This window comes from Tupaia chinensis, unplaced genomic scaffold (genome assembly GCF_000334495.1).
Source record: "Tupaia chinensis unplaced genomic scaffold, TupChi_1.0 Scaffold143584_1, whole genome shotgun sequence".
In the NCBI taxonomy this organism is placed as follows: domain Eukaryota; kingdom Metazoa; phylum Chordata; class Mammalia; order Scandentia; family Tupaiidae; genus Tupaia; species Tupaia belangeri.
Window position 1 is genome coordinate 8,973,640 of NW_006203430.1, and position 7,809 is coordinate 8,981,448.

Here is a 7,809-nt window from a genome sequence, read left to right on the forward strand (position 1 = left end):
TGACATCGCGAGGGTCTCAAAGGTCGTTGCTTCCTGTATCTTGTCTGAGTTTTCATTGTTCCCAGTAGGAGGGTAGCTCTAGTTCCTGTGGCTCCACCTTGGCCAGAAGGAGTTTACTCCTATTTTTATTTTTAACTCCCAGTCAGTCCTGCCAAACTCCCAATTCTGGCTCCCTGGGTTGGGGTTGGGGTGGGGTGGGCTTTTAAAATAAATAGTGGTTTCATTTCCTTAAACAATATGATTGTACTGGCTTTTAAAAAGATGCCCAATTTTAGCTATTAAGTTTTGGTTTACGACTTTGTAAAAGAGTGTTTGGCTCTCTTGTTCCCATCCTCTTCCAGCACACTCTACTCTCTGGGCAGTCAGTATCCAGGGTTACATGATTAGGAATGTAAAACCCTGAGCCAGGCATGCTGCATTTTGATTACCTTGGATAAAAAGATTCGTGCACTATGTTGTCAATTGGGTGCTTAGTCTTTGAGGCACTAACTTATCCCTACACTCTTTAACAGAAAAGAGATTCCTCTCTGGGTGTCTGGATACAGCAGAGCGTTGATTTTCCCTGGCGCCCTTCCCGCGGTCCTCTGCCCTGGGCCCCACTCTGGATGGGAGCCTTCACTGTCAGCTCTGATTCTGGGGCCTTCTCAGTTGTTTCCCTGGGAATGCCCTTTATGTATCCTGTGCCAGGTCTCTATGTTTGGAGTCTCTGGATCTTTGTCTGTTGTATTCCCTTGTTTGGATAGAGCACATCCCCCAGGAAGCTCCCAAGAGAGGGAGTTCTCTGGATAAACACTGGGGACTCTGCCTGTCTGAAATGTTTTTAATTTTTTTTAAGGTTTTTGCCAGAGGGTGCATATGTTCACCAGAGAGAGCTAGAGAGAGACAGTAAGAGGGAAAGTGAGAAATCATCCTCCATGGTTATGCTGCAATCACACACACACACCCCTAGTCCAGGATTCAAACTGTGGTCAGCCTGTGGGAGTCCAACACCATGTGGGAGACCACATCATGCTATCTAGTGGCCCTGAAATGTCTTTATTTTTAATGTCTTTAACTCTCCCATATGGATAGTTTAGCTAGTTGTAGAATACTAGGCTGGACATAATTTCTCTCCACATTTTGAAGGTTTTAGTGTTGCCATTGAACATTCCAATTCTGTTCAGACCTTCATATATGACATTTTTTCTCTTGAAACTTTTTTTTAACATTTTATTTTTATTTCTTGTTTTTATTTCTTTTTTGCTGTAGAGTGCATGCACTCACCAGAGAAAGAGAGAGGCAGTGAGAGGGAAAGTGAGAAATCATTCCCCAAGGGGATGGTTACACCACAATTGCTTCTCCTCCATTCTCCCCCCAGAATTTTGGACACTCACATATAATCTGCCCACCATCATATTCAAGCCACCAGGTCTGGGACTCAAACTACAGTCAGTCATGTAGGAGTCCAGTCCCTTAATCACCATTCCACCTCTCTTGAAACTTTTAATATCTTTTAATTATCTTCTTCATCTGAAGTTTTACTGTGACCATGTACCTCATTGTGGGTAAATAAACATTTTCATGTTTATTTTGCTGATAACTGTGGTCCCCTTCATTCTAGAGCTGAATGTCCATCTGTTCTAGAAAGTTTTCTAATGGCATTTCATTGACAAGTTCTTCCCCTCTTGTCCCTTTTTCTGCAGCTCAGATGTTGGGTATCTTTAATGACCTAGTAATGTTCCTACACTTTATTTCCAGTTTCTCTTTTGTCTTTTGATTATTACACTTAGTTTTTGACCTTCCTGCTGCTGCTGTTTAGTCTAGCATTCATTTTGTTCTCTATGTGTGATTTGCTGCATGCCAGCTAACCCACCAGCCACCAGTCAGGCACTTGTTCAGTAAATACTCAACAGGATGAACACTGGAGGGTTCAGTGGTTTGTCCAAGACCCCATTTTAAAACACTTATTTTATCTTCCTCTATCTTATATATTTTGTAAGTCATCCCTTGTCTTTCTTGGAACAAAGCAACTCATCAACAAATGCGAGATACGTAAATAGCTATAGCAGATATTTCTGAATAGTGTAATCTATGTAACTGCCCTGATGACTTTATGCTCTTAAAAGTAATGAGGAGTGGGACCAGCAGATAGTGTCATGGTTATGTTGCTGGACTCTCCCACATAATCAACTGCGGTTCAAGTCCCAGACCTGATGGCTTAAAACTCACACCGAGAGAAGTTGAAATCCAAGCAATTGGAGGGGGACCATAGCTGACTGTGAACGCACCTTTATTGCCATCAAGCCCTATGGGGTCCAGCGGGGCCTGTGGGAGAGATCATCAAGCATTTTGAGCAGAAGGGAGTGCACTTTGTTGCTATGAAATTCATGCATGCTTCTGACGATCTTCTCAAGGAACACTGCGTCGACCTAAAGGACCGTCCATTCTTTGCTGGCCTGGTGAAATACATGCATTCAGGGCCAGGGGTTGCCATGGTCTGGGAGGGGCTGAATGTTGTGAAGACAGGCCGAGTGATGCTCGGGGAGACCAACCCTGTGGACTCCAAACCTGGGACCATCCGAGGGGACTTTTGCATCCAAGTTGGCAGGAACTTTATTCATGGCAGTGATTCTGTGGAGAGTACAGAGAAGGAGATTGCCTCGTGGTTTCTCCCTGAGGAACTGGTGGATTCCAAGAACTGAACTCAGGACAACCTGCAAGTGATGGGGGAGCTTTGCCTTTCCCCTCCTTGTCATGGGCAGAGGACCAGCTGTAGCAAATCTAGTTATTCCCGGAACTATCTTGTAATCTGGAGGGAAGCTCTTGGAGCCGGGAGTGCTCCCTATACGGTGTTATGTGCTACCATCAGATTTAAGATGTTTCTTCTCAGGGGAGGATTCGCTGAGTTGGTCACTTTGTGGTGTTGTATTACTCTGTGTTATTTTCTCCTTCTCATGTACTCTGGAGAACCCGAGGTAATAAAGAGTGTAAAATATTCACACTGAGCAGGTGTGTGTGCATGCCCAAAATCCCAAGAGAATGAAGAAGGGATTGTGGTGTGGCCATCCCCCCTGGGGGGTGATTTCTCATTTTCTGTCTCTGTGTTTCTTCTAGGTGGGTTGTTTGTCAGGAACAAGTTCTGGGGTGGCTCCTGCCTTCTGAGTTGTGACAACTGCTCACTCACCATCACAACTGCACAGTCCATCGTGTCCCAGCCAGAGGCACAGGGCAAACCCCAGACTCGGTCACGAGCTGGCAACGCCACCTTGCAGCCAGGCACTGCATTGCCACTGGGAGGTGCGCGGACTCTGCCCCTTTCTGGCTGCACGCACCCGTCCAGGTGTGCAGGACCTAAAATCTGGCACACTACAGGCTAGGCGTTGGGGTCATGAGATTCAGAGCCCCAGTGGACCTGACTGGGTGGGGATTTGCTTCAAGGGAGGTCTGCGGCAAGGGCCCTCCTTCCCGAGCCTGACCTCAGGTCTGGGGCCACATCAGATATCTGTTTCCATGGCTCAGGAGCGCTCAAGACCTCAAGCCTACAGCCTTAGGACATAAGGGCAGGTTACTGACCAAGGCCCCTCCCTACACCCCTTCCTAGGGGCTGGCTGTGGAAGCTGGGCCCTAAGTCCTGTAGCCAGCTGGTCCTGAGGCAGCTTCTGTTCTGACCCAACCAGTCCCTCTCCCCTCATCAGGTCCCTCTGCTCAGGTTGCTGCCCATTTTGAAACCTACAGACTCCCTGGGTGGATGGAGCTCTGACTGGTGCTCTGGCCTGGGGCACCCAGTCTCTCCTCTTGACCAGCCCTGTACTCACCGTGAAGTTGTGCCTTCATGAGATCCCTCTCCTCGCTGGTGCCCAAGCAGTTCTGTGCACACCTCCTGCCTGGCCTTTAGGAGCCCCAGGAGCCTGCAACTCGCAACTGCACCCTCAGCCCTCAGCCCTGGACTGTGGCCCCCGCATGACTGTGTTCTTGTTCTAGAGCTTAGTGTCCCTTGTCCTGTCACTTAGAGCAGTCTGCTTCTCCCTAGCATGTGGCCCCTTGAACCTTAAGAAAGCTCAGTGGCCCCATCAGAAGGAAGATGCTCAGAGGGAGGGTGCTGAGAAGAGACAGGGCTACAGGGTGCCTCCTGCCCCTGCCAGGCCCTCACCTGCAGCCCCAGGCTGGTCTCCAGGGAGCAGGACACCCACCAGCCTTGCAAACCAGGCACCAACTGTCTGAGCATTCCCTCTCTGTAAAGTGGGAAGTCGGGGGCGGGTGGGCAGGGGATACCTGGTTCCCTCTCTGGGCAGGGGGAGACGTGACAAGACCTGAGAAGCTATCGTCAGTGTGAGGGGCACATAGTGAATGCTGAGCAAGTCTGTGCCAGGTACATGTTTAGATGGACAGTGGCCCTGAGTGGCTCAGGTGAGGCCAGGTGAGGTTTCTGGGAATATTCCAAGTAACCCTCATAGTCCCAATGATATGAAAGAATGCAAGATTCTGTTAGGTTATGTGCAAAATAGCAGAACACCTCTTAGGGCCCTAACAAGCTAAGGAAAACCAAAATATGTTGACTACCTTAAGGACCACAGAAATGCAAAGTCCCATATATGGTCATGTGAGTGTTTCCGGGTTTGAGGCTTACAGACAAATGACGGGTGCCCAGGGAATCCCACCAAGTGTCCTGCAGAAGTCTCTGGAGGTCCAGGAGAACCCCCTTAGCCAGCTGGGCTGAAAGTGTCCCTGAGTGAGGTCATTTTCCACCCCAGGGAGATTTCTTGTTCAGTATGGGGAGGGCTAAGGGGATTAAAAAATTATGCAATAATATTTGTGTGTGTCGATTTGGAATCAGTATTTACATTTGTTACATTAAAGAGACCTTGTTCTATGGGAGGGTTAGTGTGCCACGATATCATTCTTTGAATGAGGAAGTCTTTTAGACTGGTATTTTAAGGTGAAATCTTACTAAATTCATGTCCAGTCTTAGAAAATTTAGGAGAGTTTTAGGAATAAGCTATACATATGTTTAATTAGTTTAGGTGTTTATCAGTTATTTAGTTGGGAGGTTTTGTTCAAAGCATTTACAAAGGAATATAACCTATTACGTTTGTAAATATAATTTAAAATATTGGGTTGTCAGAAAAGTCATAACGTATTATTCTATGCAAAAATGCCTCGTGACTTTTCCGATGACCCAGTATTTATTTATTTATTTATTTTGGAGAGGTTTTTGCTATAGGGCGCGTGCGCTTGCCAGACAGAGAGAGACAGAGAGACAGAGAGTTTGAAATCACCCCCCAGGGGGGATGGCCACGCTGCAATCCCTTCTCATCCATTCTCCTGTCGGAATCTTGGGCACGCACGACCGGTGTGTTTTAAGCCACTGGGTCTGGGACGCGAACCGCTTTCAATTACACGGGAGTCCAGTGACATAGCCATTACACTAACTGCTAGTCCCTCAATGACCCAGTATTTGAAGGCAGGCAAGAGGCGTGGAGACATTTCACTGAAGAAGATATGTAAATGGAGGGGCCGGTAGGTGGCGTGGTGGTTAAGGGCACTGAACTCCCACATGTCTGAATGCAGTTTGAGTACCAGATCTGGTGGTTTGCTTTCTCACTTTCTCTCTCATTCTGCTCCTCTCTGGTCAAATTAAATTAAATAAGTAAATAAAATAATTTGTTTAAAAAAGAAGAAGGAATATAAATGGCAAATAAACGTAAAAACAACACTTGACATCGCTGGTCACTAGGGAAATGTAAGTTCACATCCAATGCGATACCACCACGCACCCATCGGAGTGGCTTAAACTAAAAATAGTGACAACCAGACGCTGCTGAGGAGGCAGAGATAGCCCACCACTCATGCATTGCTGGTCTGGGGGATGGCCATTCCAGAAGGCTGTTCGACAGCTCCTTAAAGAACAAAATGTATACTTGTCGTACATAAAGCCTAGTGGTTGCCTTCCTGGGCATTTATCCCAGAGAAATGAAAACTTACATTCGCAAAAGCCTGCACACAATTGCTTATAGCAGCTTTGTTTGCAATAGCTGGAAACGGGAAACAAGCGAAATGTCCTGAGCAGGTGAACAGATGAAGCACCTGTGGCACAGTCACACGCGGGCACAGGGAACTCGGGGACGTTTGCCAGGTGGGAAGGTCCACTCTCAAAGGTCACCCTGTGGCTTCATTGATCTAGCATTCTTGCAATGGCAAAATGCTGGAGAACAGATGACAGTCACGTTAGGGGTTAGCGGTAGTAGGGGCGGGGGGTGGCGGCTGGAGGGAGCCCCTCGTGGGGATGGGACGGTTCTGCAGCAGATGCGTCCGTGGGAGCCTTCTGGCTGGGCTCTGATCTCATACGTGCCGCTGGGTGGAGGGGCCCCGCAGCTTCAGCTCTGATTGGACATGAGGGTCGCTGGGTCTTTGTCCTTCTTCTGTAATATGGCTGCTTGGACAAAGGGTTTACATCTAGATGATTTACCACTTCAGAAAGGGGAAACAGTGGAACTCCCAACTGTTCCCCAGCTTCTTCTGAGAGTCTCTGACTCGCAGAAAGGAGCTCAGTCACTGAGTCACCAAAACAGCCCATTCCTCTCGAGGGGCCCCGTGGAGACCATCTGCAGAGCGTGGTTTCTGTTGCGTCACCTTAGGAAGGCGGGTCCCTGGAGCTGGTGGCGTGCAGGGGCTCGCTGGCTTCCTGCTCCTCATGGGGACCGTAATTACGTGGGGATGGGACGGTTCTGCAGCAGATGCGTCCGTGGGAGCCTTCTGGCTGGGCTCTGATCTCATACGTGCCGCTGGGTGGAGGGGCCCCGCAGCTTCAGCTCTGATTGGACATGAGGGTCGCTGGGTCTTTGTCCTTCTTCTGTAATATGGCTGCTTGGACAAAGGGTTTACATCTAGATGATTTACCACTTCAGAAAGGGGAAACAGTGGAACTCCCAACTGTTCCCCAGCTTCTTCTGAGAGTCTCTGACTCGCAGAAAGGAGCTCAGTCACTGAGTCACCAAAACAGCCCATTCCTCTCGAGGGGCCCCGTGGAGACCATCTGCAGAGCGCGGTTTCTGTTGCGTCACCTTAGGAAGGCGGGTCCCTGGAGCTGGTGGCGTGCAGGGGCTCGCTGGCTTCCTGCTCCTCATGGGGACCGTAATTACTCACACTTTATACCCAGAAGTGTTGCTCCTCCCGGCAGCCCCATCTCCTCTGTCTCCATGACGAGAGGCTCAAACCGCTTACTGGGAAACTGCTTCAGTTTTGCTGCAGCTGCTACTGGAATCTAGGAGTGGGCAGGCTCAGAAACCACAGCCTGGTGCCTGGGGCCCCCATAGGACCAGAGTCTGGCCTTGTTCCCTGACCCCACAAAGCCCCTTGGATCCCTCCAACCCTGTGCTCTCTGAGTCCCACCTGAGTCTCTGGGTGTCCTGTCTACCCCCACCTGCAGGGGCTCAGAGGCCTCCCCACCCGCCGGGGAGGACCAGGTGAAGGTTGTTAGCTCTTCCCAAACAGGGCTGATGCTGGGGGAGGCTCAATTACCAGCACACAGTTAATCACCACAATTAGAAGGAGGTTTTAATTGCTATGTTTACCTCCCCGCCTCCTCTCAACCAGTTCTTTCCCTGAGCTGTGGCTGTACCTCAGCATCCTGTGCAGAGCTGGCCAGCCCTGTGTCCTGAGGAAGGACACAGGAGAAAGCAGGCTGGATGGCCCTTCTCCTGGTACCCTGGATGGCCACCCTACCGTAGCCTTCTGGGTGTCTGCCGTGCATGGACTCGTACCCTCTCACTGGTCGCCATCAGATGGCCTGAGTGGGGTCCTACAGCAAGACCCTGCGGCATAGCCATGGCT

At 49.4% G+C, this 7,809-nt stretch overlaps 1 pseudogene; it reads left to right on the plus strand.

Annotated features, from left to right (window-relative positions):
* Positions 1 to 1,528: 1,528 nt before the first annotated feature.
* On the plus strand, positions 1,529 to 2,681 carry LOC102501508 (nucleoside diphosphate kinase A 2 pseudogene; annotated as a pseudogene).
* Positions 2,682 to 7,809: the final 5,128 nt, after the last annotated feature.